This window comes from Odontesthes bonariensis, chromosome 16 (genome assembly GCF_027942865.1).
Source record: "Odontesthes bonariensis isolate fOdoBon6 chromosome 16, fOdoBon6.hap1, whole genome shotgun sequence".
In the NCBI taxonomy this organism is placed as follows: Eukaryota; Metazoa; Chordata; class Actinopteri; order Atheriniformes; family Atherinopsidae; genus Odontesthes; species Odontesthes bonariensis.
Genome location: NC_134521.1, coordinates 291,091 through 310,805, shown reverse-complemented (window position 1 = coordinate 310,805; position 19,715 = coordinate 291,091). Strand labels below are relative to the sequence as shown.

The 19,715-nt window shown below is 48.3% G+C and overlaps 1 protein-coding gene across 1 annotated transcript in view; it reads right to left on the bottom strand.

The window, feature by feature from the left end:
• The window catches only part of slc23a1 (solute carrier family 23 member 1), a 61,340-nt gene that overhangs the window by 39,288 nt on the left and 2,337 nt on the right, over positions 1–19,715 (bottom strand). The window lies entirely within an intron of this gene.

Genomic DNA, 19,715 nt, shown 5'->3' with positions numbered 1-19,715 from the left:
TGAAACATCCAGCTGTGAAACATCCAGCTGTGAGACATCCAGCTGTGAAACATCCAGCTGTGTGACATCCAGCTGTGAGACATCCAGCTGTGAGACATCCAGCTGTGTGACATCCAGCTGTGTGACATCCAGCTGTGTGACATCCAGCTGTGTGACATCCAGCTGTGTAACATCCAGCTGTGTAACATCCAGCTGTGAAAAATCCAGCTGTGTGACATCCAGCTGTGAGACATCCAGCTGTGTGACATCCAGCTGTGAGACATCCAGCTGTGAGACATCCAGCTGTGTAACATCCAGCTGTGAGACATCCAGCTGTGAGACATCCAGCTGTGAGACATCCAGCTGTGTAACATCCAGCTGTGTAACATCCAGCTGTGAGACATCCAGCTGTGAGACATCCAGCTGTGAAACATCCAGCTGTGTAACATCCAGCTGTGAAACATCCAGCTGTGTGACATCCAGCTGTGTAACATTCAGCTGTGTAACATCCAGCTGTGTAACATCCAGCTGTGAGACATCCAGCTGTGTAACATCCAGCTGTGAAACATCCAGCTGTGAAAAATCCAGCTGTGTAACATCCAGCCGTGTAACATCCAGCTGTGAGACATCCAGCTTTGAGACATCCAGCTATGTAACACCCAGCTGTGAAACATCCAGCTGTGAAATATCCAGCTGTGTAACATCCAGCCGTGTAACATCCAGCTGTGAGACATCCAGCTTTGAGACATCCAGCTGTGTAACACCCAGCTGTGTAAGGTCCAGCTGTGTAACATCCAGCTGTGAAACATCCAGCTGTGAGACATCCAGCTGTGAGACATCCAGCTGTGAAAAATCCAGCTGTGTAACATCCAGCTATGTAACATCCAGCTGTGTAACATTCCGCTGTGTAACGTCCAGCTGTGAAACATCCAGCTGTGAGACATCCAGCTGTGAGACATCCAGCTGTGAAACATCCAGCTGTGTGACATCCAGCTGTGAGACATCCAGCTGTGTGACATCCAGCTGTGAGACATCCAGCTGTGTGACATCCAGCTGTGTGACATCCAGCTGTGTGACATCCAGCTGTGAGACATCCAGCTGTGTGACATCCAGCTGTGTGACATCCAGCTGTGTGACATCCAGCTGTGTAACATCCAGCTGTGTAACATCCAGCTGTGAAAAATCCAGCTGTGTGACATCCAGCTGTGAGACATCCAGCTGTGAGACATCCAGCTGTGAGACATCCAGCTGTGTAACATCCAGCTGTGAGACATCCAGCTGTGAGACATCCAGCTGTGTAACATCCAGCTGTGAGACATCCAGCTGTGAGACATCCAGCTGTGAGACATCCAGCTGTGAGACATCCAGCTGTGTAATATCCAGCTGTGTAACATCCAGCTGTGTGACATCCAGCTGTGTGACATCCAGCTGTGTAACATCCAGCTGTGAGACATCCAGGTTTGAGACATCCAGCTGTGTAACACCCAGCTGTGTAACGTCCAGCTGTGAAACATCCAGCTGTGTGACATCCAGCTGTGAGACATCCAGCTGTGAAACATCCAGCTGTGAGACATCCAGCTGTGAAACATCCAGCTGTGTGACATCCAGCTGTGAGACATCCAGCTGTGAGACATCCAGCTGTGTAACATCCAGCAGTGAGACATCCAGCTGTGAAACATCCAGCTGTGTGACATCCAGCTGTGAGACATCCAGCTGTGAGACATCCAGCTGTGTAACATCCAGCTGTGTAACATCCAGCTGTGAGACATCCAGCTGTGAGACATCCAGCTGTGAAACATCCAGCTGTGTAACATCCAGCTGTGAAACATCCAGCTGTGTGACATCCAGCTGTGTAACATTCAGCTGTGTAACATCCAGCTGTGAAACATCCAGCTGTGTAACATCCAGCTGTGAGACATCCAGCTGTGTAACATCCAGCTGTGAAACATCCAGCTGTGAAATATCCAGCTGTGTAACATCCAGCCGTGTAACATCCAGCTGTGAGACATCCAGCTTTGAGACATCCAGCTATGTAACACCCAGCTGTGAAACATCCAGCTGTGAGACATCCAGCTGTGAAACATCCAGCTGTGAAACATCCAGCTGTGTAACATCCAGCTTTGTAACATCCAGCTGTAAGACATCCAGCTGTGAGACATCCAGCTGTGTAACATTCCGCTGTGTAACGTCCAGCTGTGAAACATCCAGCTGTGAGACATCCAGCTGTGAGACATCCAGCTGTGTAACATCCAGCTGTGAGACATCCAGCTGTGTAACATCCAGCTGTAAGACATCCAGCTGTGAGACATCCAGCTGTGTAACATTCCGCTGTGTAACGTCCAGCTGTGAAACATCCAGCTGTGAGACATCCAGCTGTGAGAAATCCAGCTGTGTGACATCCAGCTGTGAGATATCCAGCTGTGTAACATCCAGCTGTGAGACATCCAGCTGTGTAACATCCAGCTATGAGACATCCAGCTGTGTGACATCCAGCTGTGAAACATCCAGCTGTGTAACATCCAGCTGTGAGACATCCAGCTGTGAGACATCCAGCTGTGTGATATCCAGCTGTGTGACATCCAGCTGTGAAACATCCAGCTGTGTGACATCCAGCTGTGAGAAATCCAGCTGTGAAACATCCAGCTGTGTGACATCCAGCTGTGAAACATCCTTTTGTGTAACATCCAGCTGTGTAACATTCAGCTGTGTAACATCCAGCTGTGAAACATCCAGCTGTGTAACATCCAGCTGTGAGACATCCAGCTGTGTAACATCCAGCTGTGAAACATCCAGCTGTGAATTATCCAGCTGTGTGACATCCAGCCGTGTAACATCCAGCTGTGAGACATCCAGCTTTGAGACATCCAGCTGTGTAACACCCAGCTGTGAAACATCCAGCTGTGAGACATCCAGCTGTGAAACATCCAGCTGTGAAACATCCAGCTGTGTAACATCCAGCTGTGTAACATCCAGCTGTAAGACATCCAGCTGTGAGACATCCAGCTGTGTAACATTCCGCTGTGTAACGTCAAGCTGTGAAACATCCAGCTGTGAGACATCCAGCTGTGAGACATCCAGCTGTGAAACATCCAGCAGTGTAACATCCAGCTGTGAGACATCCAGCTGTGTAACATCCAGCTGTGTAACATCCAGCTGTGAGACATCCAGCTGTGAGACATCCAGCTGTGTAACATTCCGCTGTGTAACGTCCAGCTGTGAAACATCCAGCTGTGAGACATCCAGCTGTGAGACATCCAGCTGTGTAACATCCAGCTGTGAGACATCCAGCTGTGTAACATCCAGCTGTGAGACATCCAGCTGTGTAACATCCAGCTATGAGACATCCAGCTGTGAAACATCCAGCTGTGTGACATCCAGCTGTGAAACATCCAGCTGTGTAACATCCAGCTGTGAGACATCCAGCTGTGAGACATCCAGCTGTGTAACATCCAGCTGTGAGACATCCAGCTGTGTAACATCCAGCTGTGAGACATCCAGCTGTGAAACATCCAGCTGTGTGACATCCAGCTGTGAAACATCCAGCTGTGTAACATCCAGCTGTGAGACATCCAGCTGTGAAATATCCAGCTGTGTAACATCCAGCTGTGTGACATCCAGCTGTGAGACATCCAGCTGTGAAATATCCAGCTGTGTGACATCCAGCCGTGTAACATCCAGCTGTGAGACATCCAGCTTTGAGACATCCAGCTGTGTAACACCCAGCTGTGTAACGTCCAACTGTGAGACATCCAGCTGTGTAACATCCAGCTGTGAGACATCCAGCTGTGTAACATCCAGCTGTGTAACATCCAGCTGTGTGACATCCAGCTTTGAAACATCCAGCTGTGAGACATCCAGCTGTGAATTATCCAGCTGTGTGACATCCAGCCGTGTAACATCCAGCTGTGAGACATCCAGCTTTGAGACATCCAGCTGTGTAACACCCAGCTGTGAAACATCCAGCTGTGAGACATCCAGCTGTGAAACATCCAGCTGTGTAACATCCAGCTGTGTAACATCCAGCTGTAAGACATCCAGCTGTGAGACATCCAGCTGTGTAACATTCCGCTGTGTAACGTCCAGCTGTGAAACATCCAGCTGTGAGACATCCAGCTGTGAGACATCCAGCTGTGTAACATCCAGCTGTGAGACATCCAGCTGTGTAACATCCAGCTGTGAGACATCCAGCTGTGTAACATCCAGCTATGAGACATCCAGCTGTGAAACATCCAGCTGTGTGACATCCAGCTGTGAAACATCCAGCTGTGTAACATCCAGCTGTGAGACATCCAGCTGTGAGACATCCAGCTGTGTAACATCCAGCTGTGAGACATCCAGCTGTGTAACATCCAGCTGTGAGACATCCAGCTGTGAAACATCCAGCTGTGTGACATCCAGCTGTGAGACATCCAGCTGTGTAACATCCAGCTGTGAGACATCCAGCTGTGAGACATCCAGCTGTGAAATATCCAGCTGTGTAACATCCAGCTGTGTGATATCCAGCTGTGAGACATCCAGCTGTGAAATATCCAGCTGTGTGACATCCAGCCGTGTAACATCCAGCTGTGAGACATCCAGCTGTGAGACATCCAGCTGTGTAACATCCAGCTGTGAGACATCCAGCTGTGAGACATCCAGCTGTGAGACATCCAGCTGTGAGACATCCAGCTGTGTAATATCCAGCTGTGTAACATCCAGCTGTGTGACATCCAGCTGTGTGACATCCAGCTGTGTAACATCCAGCTGTGAGACATCCAGGTTTGAGACATCCAGCTGTGTAACACCCAGCTGTGTAACGTCCAGCTGTGAAACATCCAGCTGTGTGACATCCAGCTGTGAGACATCCAGCTGTGAAACATCCAGCTGTGAGACATCCAGCTGTGAAACATCCAGCTGTGTGACATCCAGCTGTGAGACATCCAGCTGTGAGACATCCAGCTGTGTAACATCCAGCAGTGAGACATCCAGCTGTGAAACATCCAGCTGTGTGACATCCAGCTGTGAGACATCCAGCTGTGTAACATCCAGCTGTGTAACATCCAGCTGTGAGACATCCAGCTGTGAGACATCCAGCTGTGAAACATCCAGCTGTGTAACATCCAGCTGTGAAACATCCAGCTGTGTGACATCCAGCTGTGTAACATTCAGCTGTGTAACATCCAGCTGTGAAACATCCAGCTGTGTAACATCCAGCTGTGAGACATCCAGCTGTGTAACATCCAGCTGTGAAACATCCAGCTGTGAAATATCCAGCTGTGTAACATCCAGCCGTGTAACATCCAGCTGTGAGACATCCAGCTTTGAGACATCCAGCTATGTAACACCCAGCTGTGAAACATCCAGCTGTGAGACATCCAGCTGTGAAACATCCAGCTGTGAAACATCCAGCTGTGTAACATCCAGCTTTGTAACATCCAGCTGTAAGACATCCAGCTGTGAGACATCCAGCTGTGTAACATTCCGCTGTGTAACGTCCAGCTGTGAAACATCCAGCTGTGAGACATCCAGCTGTGAGACATCCAGCTGTGTAACATCCAGCTGTGAGACATCCAGCTGTGTAACATCCAGCTGTAAGACATCCAGCTGTGAGACATCCAGCTGTGTAACATTCCGCTGTGTAACGTCCAGCTGTGAAACATCCAGCTGTGAGACATCCAGCTGTGAGAAATCCAGCTGTGTGACATCCAGCTGTGAGATATCCAGCTGTGTAACATCCAGCTTTGAGACATCCAGCTGTGTAACATCCAGCTATGAGACATCCAGCTGTGTGACATCCAGCTGTGAAACATCCAGCTGTGTAACATCCAGCTGTGTGACATCCAGCTGTGAGACATCCAGCTGTGAGACATCCAGCTGTGTGACATCCAGCTGTGTGACATCCAGCTGTGTGACATCCAGCTGTGTGACATCCAGCTGTGTAACATCCAGCTGTGTAACATCCAGCTGTGAAAAATCCAGCTGTGTGACATCCAGCTTTGAGACATCCAGCTGTGTGACATCCAGCTGTGAGACATCCAGCTGTGAGACATCCAGCTGTGTAACATCCAGCTGTGAGACATCCAGCTGTGAGACATCCAGCTGTGAGACATCCAGCTGTGTAACATCCAGCTGTGTAACATCCAGCTGTGAGACATCCAGCTGTGAGACATCCAGCTGTGAAACATCCAGCTGTGTAACATCCAGCTGTGAAACATCCAGCTGTGTAACATTCAGCTGTGTAACATCCAGCTGTGAAACATCCAGCTGTGTAACATCCAGCTGTGAAACATCCAGCTGTGTAACATCCAGCTGTGAGACATCCAGCTGTGTAACATCCAGCTGTGAAACATCCAGCTGTGAAATATCCAGCTGTGTAACATCCAGCCGTGTAACATCCAGCTGTGAGACATCCAGCTTTGAGACATCCAGCTATGTAACACCCAGCTGTGAAACATCCAGCTGTGAATAATCCAGCTGTGTAACATCCAGCCGTGTAACATCCAGCTGTGAGACATCCAGCTTTGAGACATCCAGCTGTGTAACACCCAGCTGTGTAAGGTCCAGCTGTGTAACATCCAGCTGTGAAACATCCAGCTGTGAGAAATCCAGCTGTGAGACATCCAGCTGTGAAAAATCCAGCTGTGTAACATCCAGCTATGTAACATCCAGCTGTGTAACATTCCGCTGTGTAACGTCCAGCTGTGAAACATCCAGCTGTGAGACATCCAGCTGTGAGACATCCAGCTGTGAAACATCCAGCTGTGTGACATCCAGCTGTGAGACATCCAGCTGTGTGACATCCAGCTGTGAGACATCCAGCTGTGTGACATCCAGCTGTGTGACATCCAGCTGTGTGACATCCAGCTGTGAGACATCCAGCTGTGTGACATCCAGCTGTGTGACATCCAGCTGTGTGACATCCAGCTGTGTAACATCCAGCTGTGTAACATCCAGCTGTGAAAAATCCAGCTGTGTGACATCCAGCTGTGAGACATCCAGCTGTGAGACATCCAGCTGTGAGACATCCAGCTGTGTAACACCCAGCTGTGTAACGTCCAGCTGTGTAACATCCAGCTGTGAAACATCCAGCTGTGAAACATCCAGCTGTGAAATATCCAGCTGTGTAATATCCAGCCGTGTAACATCCAGCTGTGAGACATCCAGCTTTGAGATATCCAGCTGTGTAACACCCAGCTGTGTAGTGTCCAGCTGTGTAACATTCCGCTGTGTAATGTCCAGCTGTGAAACATCCAGCTGTGTGAAATCCAGCTGTGAGACATCCAGCTGTGAGACATCCAGCTGTGTGACATCCAGCTGTGTGACATCCAGCTGTGTGACATCCAGCTGTGAGACATCCAGCTGTGTGACATCCAGCTGTGTAACATCCAGCTGTGTGACATCCAGCTGTGAAAAATCCAGCTGTGTAACATCCAGCTGTGTAACATTCAGCTGTGTGACATCCAGCTGTGTAACATCCAGCTGTGTGACATCCAGCTGTGAAAAATCCAGCTGTGAAACATCCAGCTGTGTAACATCCAGCTGTGTAACATCCAGCTGTGAAAAATCCAGCTGTGTAACATCCAGCTGTGTAACATTCAGCTGTGTGACATCCAGCTGTGAAACATCCAGCTGTGTAACATCCAGCTGTGAGACATCCAGCTGTGTAACATCCAGCCGTGAAACATCCAGCTGTGTAACATCCAGCCGTGTAACGTCCAGCTGTGAGACATCCAGCTGTGTAACACCCAGCCGTGTAACGTCCAGCTGTGAAACATGCAGCCGTGTAACATCCAGCTGTGAGACATCCAGCTTTGAGACATCCAGCTGTGTAACACCCAGCTGTGTAACGTCCAGCTGTGTAACACCCAGCTGTGAAACATCCAGCTGTGAAACATCCAGCTGTGAAATATCCAGCTGTGTAACATCCAGCCGTGTAACATCCAGCTGTGAGACATCCAGCTTTGAGACATCCAGCTGTGTAACACCCAGCTGTGTAAGGTCCAGCTGTGTAACATCCAGCTGTGAAACATCCAGCTGTGAGACATCCAGCTGTGAGACATCCAGCTGTGAAAAATCCAGCTGTGTAACATCCAGCTATGTAACATCCAGCTGTGTAACATTCCGCTGTGTAACGTCCAGCTGTGAAACATCCAGCTGTGAAACATCCAGCTGTGAGACATCCAGCTGTGAAACATCCAGCTGTGAGACATCCAGCTGTGAGACATCCAGCTGTGTAACATCCAGCTGTGAGACATCCAGCTGTGTAACATCCAGCTGTGAGACATCCAGCTGTGAAACATCCAGCTGTGTGACATCCAGCTGTGAGACATCCAGCTGTGTAACATCCAGCTGTGAGACATCCAGCTGTGAGACATCCAGCTGTGAAATATCCAGCTGTGTAACATCCAGCTGTGTGATATCCAGCTGTGAGACATCCAGCTGTGAAATATCCAGCTGTGTGACATCCAGCCGTGTAACATCCAGCTGTGAGACATCCAGCTGTGAGACATCCAGCTGTGTAACATCCAGCTGTGAGACATCCAGCTGTGAGACATCCAGCTGTGAGACATCCAGCTGTGAGACATCCAGCTGTGTAATATCCAGCTGTGTAACATCCAGCTGTGTGACATCCAGCTGTGTGACATCCAGCTGTGTAACATCCAGCTGTGAGACATCCAGGTTTGAGACATCCAGCTGTGTAACACCCAGCTGTGTAACGTCCAGCTGTGAAACATCCAGCTGTGTGACATCCAGCTGTGAGACATCCAGCTGTGAAACATCCAGCTGTGAGACATCCAGCTGTGAAACATCCAGCTGTGTGACATCCAGCTGTGAGACATCCAGCTGTGAGACATCCAGCTGTGTAACATCCAGCAGTGAGACATCCAGCTGTGAAACATCCAGCTGTGTGACATCCAGCTGTGAGACATCCAGCTGTGAGACATCCAGCTGTGTAACATCCAGCTGTGTAACATCCAGCTGTGAGACATCCAGCTGTGAGACATCCAGCTGTGAAACATCCAGCTGTGTAACATCCAGCTGTGAAACATCCAGCTGTGTGACATCCAGCTGTGTAACATTCAGCTGTGTAACATCCAGCTGTGAAACATCCAGCTGTGTAACATCCAGCTGTGAGACATCCAGCTGTGTAACATCCAGCTGTGAAACATCCAGCTGTGAAATATCCAGCTGTGTAACATCCAGCCGTGTAACATCCAGCTGTGAGACATCCAGCTTTGAGACATCCAGCTATGTAACACCCAGCTGTGAAACATCCAGCTGTGAGACATCCAGCTGTGAAACATCCAGCTGTGAAACATCCAGCTGTGTAACATCCAGCTTTGTAACATCCAGCTGTAAGACATCCAGCTGTGAGACATCCAGCTGTGTAACATTCCGCTGTGTAACGTCCAGCTGTGAAACATCCAGCTGTGAGACATCCAGCTGTGAGACATCCAGCTGTGTAACATCCAGCTGTGAGACATCCAGCTGTGTAACATCCAGCTGTAAGACATCCAGCTGTGAGACATCCAGCTGTGTAACATTCCGCTGTGTAACGTCCAGCTGTGAAACATCCAGCTGTGAGACATCCAGCTGTGAGAAATCCAGCTGTGTGACATCCAGCTGTGAGATATCCAGCTGTGTAACATCCAGCTTTGAGACATCCAGCTGTGTAACATCCAGCTATGAGACATCCAGCTGTGTGACATCCAGCTGTGAAACATCCAGCTGTGTAACATCCAGCTGTGAGACATCCAGCTGTGAGACATCCAGCTGTGTGATATCCAGCTGTGAGAAATCCAGCTGTGTGACATCCAGCTGTGAGAAATCCAGCTGTGTGACATCCAGCTGTGAGATATCCAGCTGTGTAACATCCAGCTTTGAGACATCCAGCTGTGTAACATCCAGCTATGAGACATCCAGCTGTGTGACATCCAGCTGTGAAACATCCAGCTGTGTAACATCCAGCTGTGAGACATCCAGCTGTGTAACATCCAGCTGTGAGACATCCAGCTGTGTAACATCCAGCTGTGAAACATCCAGCTGTGAATTATCCAGCTGTGTGACATCCAGCCGTGTAACATCCAGCTTTGAGACATCCAGCTGTGTGATATCCAGCTGTGTGACATCCAGCTGTGAAACATCCAGCTGTGTGACATCCAGCTGTGAGAAATCCAGCTGTGAAACATCCAGCTGTGTGACATCCAGCTGTGAAACATCCTTTTGTGTAACATCCAGCTGTGTAACATTCAGCTGTGTAACATCCAGCTGTGAAACATCCAGCTGTGTAACATCCAGCTGTGAGACATCCAGCTGTGTAACATCCAGCTGTGAAACATCCAGCTGTGAATTATCCAGCTGTGTGACATCCAGCCGTGTAACATCCAGCTGTGAGACATCCAGCTGTGAGACATCCAGCTGTGAGACATCCAGCTGTGAAACATCCAGCTGTGAGACATCCAGCTGTGAAACATCCAGCTGTGAAACATCCAGCTGTGTAACATCCAGCTGTGTAACATCCAGCTGTAAGACATCCAGCTGTGAGACATCCAGCTGTGTAACATTCCGCTGTGTAACGTCAAGCTGTGAAACATCCAGCTGTGAGACATCCAGCTGTGAGACATCCAGCTGTGAAACATCCAGCAGTGTAACATCCAGCTGTGAGACATCCAGCTGTGTAACATCCAGCTGTGTAACATCCAGCTGTGAGACATCCAGCTGTGAGACATCCAGCTGTGTAACATTCCGCTGTGTAACGTCCAGCTGTGAAACATCCAGCTGTGAGACATCCAGCTGTGAGACATCCAGCTGTGTAACATCCAGCTGTGAGACATCCAGCTGTGTAACATCCAGCTGTGAGACATCCAGCTGTGTAACATCCAGCTATGAGACATCCAGCTGTGAAACATCCAGCTGTGTGACATCCAGCTGTGAAACATCCAGCTGTGTAACATCCAGCTGTGAGACATCCAGCTGTGAGACATCCAGCTGTGTAACATCCAGCTGTGAGACATCCAGCTGTGTAACATCCAGCTGTGAGACATCCAGCTGTGAAACATCCAGCTGTGTGACATCCAGCTGTGAAACATCCAGCTGTGTAACATCCAGCTGTGAGACATCCAGCTGTGAAATATCCAGCTGTGTAACATCCAGCTGTGTGACATCCAGCTGTGAGACATCCAGCTGTGAAATATCCAGCTGTGTGACATCCAGCTGTGTAACATCCAGCTGTGTAACATCCAGCTGTGTGACATCCAGCTTTGAAACATCCAGCTGTGAGACATCCAGCTGTGAATTATCCAGCTGTGTGACATCCAGCCGTGTAACATCCAGCTGTGAGACATCCAGCTTTGAGACATCCAGCTGTGTAACACCCAGCTGTGAAACATCCAGCTGTGAGACATCCAGCTGTGAAACATCCAGCTGTGTAACATCCAGCTGTGTAACATCCAGCTGTAAGACATCCAGCTGTGAGACATCCAGCTGTGTAACATTCCGCTGTGTAACGTCCAGCTGTGAAACATCCAGCTGTGAGACATCCAGCTGTGAGACATCCAGCTGTGTAACATCCAGCTGTGAGACATCCAGCTGTGTAACATCCAGCTGTGAGACATCCAGCTGTGTAACATCCAGCTATGAGACATCCAGCTGTGAAACATCCAGCTGTGTGACATCCAGCTGTGAAACATCCAGCTGTGTAACATCCAGCTGTGAGACATCCAGCTGTGAGACATCCAGCTGTGTAACATCCAGCTGTGAGACATCCAGCTGTGTAACATCCAGCTGTGAGACATCCAGCTGTGAAACATCCAGCTGTGTGACATCCAGCTGTGAGACATCCAGCTGTGTAACATCCAGCTGTGAGACATCCAGCTGTGAGACATCCAGCTGTGAAATATCCAGCTGTGTAACATCCAGCTGTGTGATATCCAGCTGTGAGACATCCAGCTGTGAAATATCCAGCTGTGTGACATCCAGCCGTGTAACATCCAGCTGTGAGACATCCAGCTTTGAGACATCCAGCTGTGTAACACCCAGCTGTGTAACGTCCAACTGTGAGACATCCAGCTGTGTAACATCCAGCTGTGAGACATCCAGCTGTGTAACATCCAGCTGTGTAACATCCAGCTGTGAGACATCCAGCTGTGTAACATCCAGCTGTGAGACATCCAGCTGTGTAACATCCAGCTGTGTAACATCCAGCTGTGTGACATCCAGCTGTGAAACATCCAGCTGTGTGACATCCAGCTGTGTAACATCCAGCTGTGAGACATCCAGCTGTGTAACATCCAGCTGTGTGACATCCAGCTGTGAGACATCCAGCTGTGTAACATCCAGCTGTGTGACATCCAGCTGTGAAACATCCAGTTGTGAAACATCCAGCTGTGAGACATCCAGCTGTGAAACATCCAGCTGTGTAACATCCAGCTGTAAGTCATCCAGCTGTGAGACATCCAGCTGTGAGACATCCAGCTGTGTAACATCCAGCTGTGTGACATCCAGCTGTGAAACATCCAGTTGTGAAACATCCAGCTGTGAGACATCCAGCTGTGAAACATCCAGCTGTGTAACATCCAGCTGTAAGTCATCCAGCTGTGAGACATCCAGCTGTGTAACATTCCGCTGTGTAACGTCCAGCTGTGAAACATCCAGCTGTGAAACATCCAGCTGTGAGACATCCAGCTGTGTAACATCCAGCTGTGAAACATCCAGCTGAGTAACATCCAGCTGTGAAACATCCAGCTGTGTGACATCCAGCTGTGAAACATCCAGCTGTGAAACATCCAGCTGTGAGACATCCAGCTGTGTGACATCCAGCTGTGAAACATCCAGCTGTGTAACATCCAGCTGTGAGACATCCAGCTGTGTAACATTCAGCTGTGTGACATCCAGCTGTGTAACATCCAGCTGTGTGACATCCAGCTGTGAAACATCCAGCTGTGTAACATCCAGCTGTGAGACATCCAGCTGTGTAACATCCAGCTGTGTAACATCCGGCTTTGAGACATCCAGCTGTGTGACATCCAGCTGTGAGACATCCAGCTGTGAGACATCCAGCTGTGAGACATCCAGCTGTTTAACATCCAGCTGTGTAACATCCAGCTGTGTAACGTCCAGCGTTGAAACAACCAGCTGTGAAACATCCAGCTGTGACACATCCAGCTGTGAGACATCCAGCTGTGTAACATCCAGCTGTGTAACGTCCAGCTGTGTAACATCCAACTGTGAAACGTCCAGCTGTGTAACATCCAGCTGTGTAACATCCAGCTGTGTAACATCCAGCGTTGAAGCAACCAGCTGTGAGACATCCAGCTGTGAAACATCCAGCTGTGAGACATCCAGCTGTGTAACATCCAGCTGTGAGACATCCAGCTGTGTAACGTCCAGCTGTGTAACATCCAGTTGTGAAACGTCCAGCTGTGTAACATCCAGCTGTGTAACATCCAGCTGTGTAACATCCAGCTGTGAGACATCCAGCTGTGAGACATCCAGCTGTGTAACATCCAGCTGTGTAACATCCATCTTTTCTCCATATTTGTTCCATCTTTGTTCCATCTGTGCCCCATCTTTGCTCCATCTTTGCTCCATCTTTGTTCCATCTGTGCCCCATCTTTGCTCCATCTTTGTTCCATCTTTGTTCCATCTGTGCCCCATCTTTGCTCCATCTTTGTTCCATCTTTGTTCCATCTATGCTCCATCTTTGCTCCATCTTTGCTCCATCTTTGTTCCATCTTTGCCCCATCTTTGCCCCATCTTTGCTCCATCTTTGCTCCATCTTTGCTCCATCTTTGCTTCATCTTTGTTCCATATTTGTTCCATCTGTGCCCCATCTTTGCTCCATCTTTGCTCCATCTTTGCTTCATCTTTGCTCCATCTTTGTTCCATCTTTGTTCCATCTTTGTTCCATCTTTGCTCCATCTATGCTCCATCTTTGCTTAATCTTTGCTCCATCTTTGCTTCATCTTTGCTCCATCTTTGCTCCATCTTTGCTTCATCTTTGCTCCATCTTTGTTCCATCTTTGCTCCATCTTTGTTCCATCTTTGCTCCATCTTTGCTCCATCTTTGTTCCATCTGTGCCCCATCTTTGCTCCATCTTTGCTTCATCTTTGCTCCATCTTTGTTCCATCTTTGTTCCATCTTTGTTCCATCTTTGCTCCATCTATGCTCCATCTTTGCTTAATCTTTGCTCCATCTTTGCTTCATCTTTGCTCCATCTTTGCTCCATCTTTGCTTCATCTTTGCTCCATCTTTGCTCCATCTTTGCTCCATCTTTGTTCCATCTTTGCTCCATCTTTGCTCCATCTTTGCTCCATCTATGCTCCATCTTTGCTCCATCTTTGCTCCATCTTTGTTCCATCTTTGTTCCGTCTGTGCCCCATCTATGCTCCATCTTTTCTCCATCTATGCTCCATCTTTGCTCCATCTTTGCTCCATCTATGCTCCATCTTTGCTCCATCTTTGTTCCATCTTTGTTCCATCTTTGTTCCGTCTGTGCCCCATCTTTGCTCCATATTTGCCCCATCTTTGCTCCAACCCTCACCTGTGGGCACAGATCTGGCCAGAGACCCAAAGAAGGAGGTCGTGGATACGAGAGGCTGAAATTAGTTTCCTTCAGAGGGGGGAGGAGCTACACCATCCGGGGGAGGAGCTACACCATCCAGAGGGAGGAGCTACAGCTACATCATCCGGGGGGAGGAGCTCCACTATCTGGGGGGAGGAGCTACACCATCCGGGGGAGGAGCTACACCATCCAGAGGGAGGAGCTACAGCACCATCATCCAGGGGGAGGAGCTCCACTATCTGGGGGAGCAGCTACACCATCCGGGGGAGGAGCTACACCATCCAGAGGGAGGAGCTCCACTATCTGGTGGGAAGAGCTACACCATCCAGAGGGAGGAGCTACAGCTACATCATCCGGGGGGAGGAGCTACACCATCCAGGGGGAGGAGCTACACTATCTGGGGGGAGGAGCTACACCATCCAGAGGGAGGAGCTACAGCTACATCATCCGGGGGGAGGAGCTGCACCATCCAGGGGGAGGAGCTACACCATCCAGGGGGAGGAGCTACACTATCTGGGGGGATGAGCTACACCATCCAGAGGGAGGAGCTATAGCTACACCATCCGGGGGGAGGAGCTCCACTATCTGGGGGGAGGAGCTACACCATCCAGAGGGAGGAGCTCCACTATCTGGGGGAGGAGCTCCACCATCTGGGGGAGGAGCTCCACCATCCAGGGGAGGAGCTCCACCATCTGGGGGGAGGAGCTCCACTATCTGGGGGAGGAGCTCCACCATCCAGAGGGAGGAGCTACACCTCCTGAAGGTGTTACCTCCAACTAAAATCCAAAGTGAACTTTCTGTTCCGTTCTGATTACGTCACCGTTAAATAATAATAACAACAAACCGGTTCCAACATGCAAAGTCTCTTTATTGCATTTATATTCAAGAACAATAATAATAATCATTTTCTGTTCGTATCATTTTTAGATCAAAGAAATAAAAACATTTGTGAGGATAATTACAATCTTCAGACAACCCTCAGATAACCAGTTCACACCAGTTCAGTCCACTTTTAACCAATTTAAACCAGTTCAAACCACTTTAAACCAGTTCACACCAGTTTTAACCAGTTTAAACCAGTTCAGTCCCATTTAAACCAGGTCAGTCCCCTTTTAACCAGTTTAAACCAGTTCATACCAGTTTAAACCAGTTCACACCAGTTATAACCAGTTCACACCAGTTTTAACCAGTTTAAACCAGTTCAGTCCCCTTTAAACCAGTTCACCACTTATTTCTGATTATTGATCATTCCTCAGTGTGATTTATTCCTGATTATTGATCATTCCTCAGTGGGATTTATTCCTGATTATTGATCAGTGCTCAGTGTGATTTATTCCTGATTATTGATCATTCCTCAGTGGGATTTATTCCTGATTATTGATCAGTCCTCAGTGTGATTTATTCCTGATTATTGATCAGTCCTCAGTGTGATTTATTTCTGATTATTGATCATCCAGGATTGATTCCTCTGAGCTCACAGAGCTCGTCTCTTTTTGCTGTTTTCATTCAGCAGTTCAAACATTTACCAAATAAAACTTCTTCGGCCTGCTGCTTCCATCATTAGGTCCGTTTGGTCAGTCAGTCAGTCAGTTAGTTACTGGTTAGTTAATGAGTTAGTGTCTGCATCTGTTCATGGCTGAAACTGGGAATGGAAATAATAGTTTTAGTCATGAATCCACACAGCTTTGAATCATTTGGTCTGGAACCAGGACCACAGAAACTCTCATGGGTCAAACTCAAGAACTGAGTTCCAATTTTAATCAAATGTGTTTTAGGGTAAAGTTTTTTTCAGGAATCTGAGTTGGAAATGGAAGATGTGACGGATAAAAGTGAGAAACCGGAACCGAGTGAACTGGATCGGACTGACTGGTCTGTGTTTCAGGGTCAGGGTCTCAGGGGGGGTCCTCACTAAGTTAGAAAGACTTAGAAAGAATTAGAAAGAAGGGAAAGACCGGCCCAAACCTCCCCAACTTCCCAAAAACAACACAACCACATTTAATCTGCACATCACAGGGAGCGAGCTGCTCCACCAATCAGATGAAGGGATTTCTGCACACCTGAGAATCAAAGGAAACAGTTTCCGTGACTGGAGGCTCCAACGTTCTCAGCCAATCAGAGGACGTACCTCAACATCAGTCCCGCTGGCTCACAGCTCACCTTTCTACACCTCATCACCTGTTTGTACCTGGGGCTGGGGGCGGAGCCTCACCGCTGGATGATATCACTCGAAGCAGCTGATTAGTCACCATGTGATTGTTTAATCTGATTCTGATTGAAGGACGCAAGATGTCAGCTGTGACATCACTGTCTGAACCTGGTATCCATGGAAACGCTAAGCAACCAGACCAAACCGTTTCCTCTTCTTTATAAATATAACTCTTCACTTAAATAGTTATTGATTACTGATGTCCATGTGAGCGTTTTACAGCCGGCCCACCGTCTCACAGCCAATCACAGCTCAGGATTCTGGTTGTCAGCAGCTCTTCAGAGTTGTGCTGTGGAGACAGAGAACCAATCATTAGTCATTGTAGTGCCTTTAATATTCATGTAGATGTTGGAAATATGAGCTTTAATTCTATATATATATATATATTTTTTATTATTATTATTATTTTTTAATTCTTAGATTCTTATTCTTATGTTTTTAAAGTGTTTATAATTGTATAAACATTTTTATTGCTATTATTATGTCTGCTATTGGATGCTTGAATTTCCTTCGGGATCAATAAAATATCTATCTATCTATTAGACTCTACTGGATTTTCTCAGAGTGTTCACAGACCGACTCACTGCCTTAATCACACCCTTGATCTTGTGCTGACTTGTAGAATAGAATAGAAAAATACTTTATTCATTCAAATTAGTCAAGTAGCTCAAATTTAAAAAAAAATATTTCCAATGATTGTATTAAAAACAACAATAATAATACCAATTCTAGTAAAACTACTACTAACTAATAATAATGATAAATGACTAAATAAACAAATAAAAAAAAAAATCAATCCATCAATTTGAGAAGAACATGTCAGCAGTCCCTGGTAAAAAGCCTTCTGGCTGTGGGAACAAAGGACCTATTATGGCATTGAGAGTGAACAGTTAACAGTGTTCCCTCATAACCCTGTCTTATCTGACCATTTTCTCATAACCTTTGAGTTTACATTACTTGACTATACAGTTTCTGAGAAGAAATTTACATATAGAAGGTGTCTATCAGAGGATGCTGTAACCAGATTTAAAGACTTAATTCCATCATCCTTTTCTTCACTGCCATGTGCAGATATGACAGAGGACGACTACCTAAACTTTACTCCAGCAGCACTTGACTCTCTTGTTGACAGCACTATAGTTTCAATGCGTACAGCACTGGACAATGTTGCCCCTCTGAAAAGGAAGGTAATCAGTCAGAAGAGGCTGGCTCCTTGGTATAATTCACAGCTGCGTGCTTTAAAGCAGACTGCAAGAAAGCTGGAGAGACAGTGGCGTTCCTCTAATTTAGAAGAGTCTAAATTAGTCTGGAAAGATAGTTTAATAACGTATAAGAAAGCCCTTCATAAAGCTAGAACTGCTTATTATTCATCATTGATAGAAGAGAATAAAAACAATCCCAGGTTTCTCTTCAGCGCTGTAGCCAGTCTGACTAATGACTTGGAGTGAATTGCACTGACCTGGATCCCAAAAGCATTAAACTGAATGTCTTCAGGCTAACTTTAATGTGCCTGATAACGGTGCTCATGAGTTAACACATTGACTCCCAAGTGATATCCAGCCCGGTTCACCCAGAAGGAGGTGGACGATGTCAAGCCCGGTTCCCCCAGAAGGAGGGGGACGATAACAAGCCCGGTTCCCCCAGAAGGAGGGGGACGATAACAAGCCCGGTTCACCCAGAAGGAGGTGGACGATAACAAGCCCCCCGGTTCCCCCAGAAGGAGGTGGACGATAACAAGCCCAGTTCACCCAGAAGGAGGTGGACGATAACAAGCCCGGTTCCCCTAGAAGGAAGGGGACGATAACAAGCCCAATTCCCCCAGAAGGAAGGGGACGATAACAAGCCCAGTTCACCCAGAAGGAGGGGGACGATAACAAGCCCGGTTCCCCCAGAAGGAGGTGGACGATAACAAGCCCAGTTCACCCAGAAGGAAGGGGATGATATCAAGCCCGATTCCCCCAGAAGGAAGGGGACGATAACAAGCCCAATTCCCCCAGAAGGAAGGGGACGATAACAAGCCCAATTCCCCCAGAAGGAGGGGGACGATAACAAGCCTGGTTCCCCAGAAGGAGGGGGATGATATCAAGCCCGGTTCCCCCAGAAGGAGGTGGACGATAACAAGCCCAGTTCACCCAGAAGGAAGGGGACGATATCAAGCCCGGTTCCCCCAGAAGGAGGTGGACGATAACAAGCCCAGTTCACCCAGAAGGAAGGGGACGATAACAAGCCCGGTTCCCCCAGAAGGAGGTGGACGATAACAAGCCCAGTTCACCCAGAAGGAAGGGGACGATAACAAGCCCAATGCCCCCAGAAGGAAGGGGACGATAACAAGCCCAGTTCCCCCAGAAGGAGGTGGATGATATCAAGCCCGATTCCCCCAGAAGGAAGGGGACGATAACAAGCCCAATTCCCCCAGAAGGAAGGGGACGATAACAAGCCCAATTCCCCCAGAAGGAGGGGGACGATAACAAGCCTGGTTCCCCAGAAGGAGGGGGATGATATCAAGCCCGGTTCCCCCAGAAGGAGGTGGACGATAACAAGCCCAGTTCACCCAGAAGGAAGGGGACGATATCAAGCCCGGTTCCCCCAGAAGGAGGTGGACGATAACAAGCCCAGTTCACCCAGAAGGAAGGGGACGATAACAAGCCCGGTTCCCCCAGAAGGAGGTGGACGATAACAAGCCCAGTTCACCCAGAAGGAAGGGGACGATAACAAGCCCAATGCCCCCAGAAGGAAGGGGACGATAACAAGCCCGGTTCCCCCAGAAGGAGGTGGATGATATCAAGCCCGATTCCCCCAGAAGGAAGGGGACGATAACAAGCCCAATGCCCCCAGAAGGAGGGGGACGATAACTAGCCCAATTCCCCCAGAAGGAGGGGGACGATAACAAGCCTGGTTCCCCAGAAGGAGGGGGATGATATCAAGCCCGGTTCCCCCAGAAGGAGGTGGACGATAACAAGCCCAGTTCACCCAGAAGGAAGGGGACG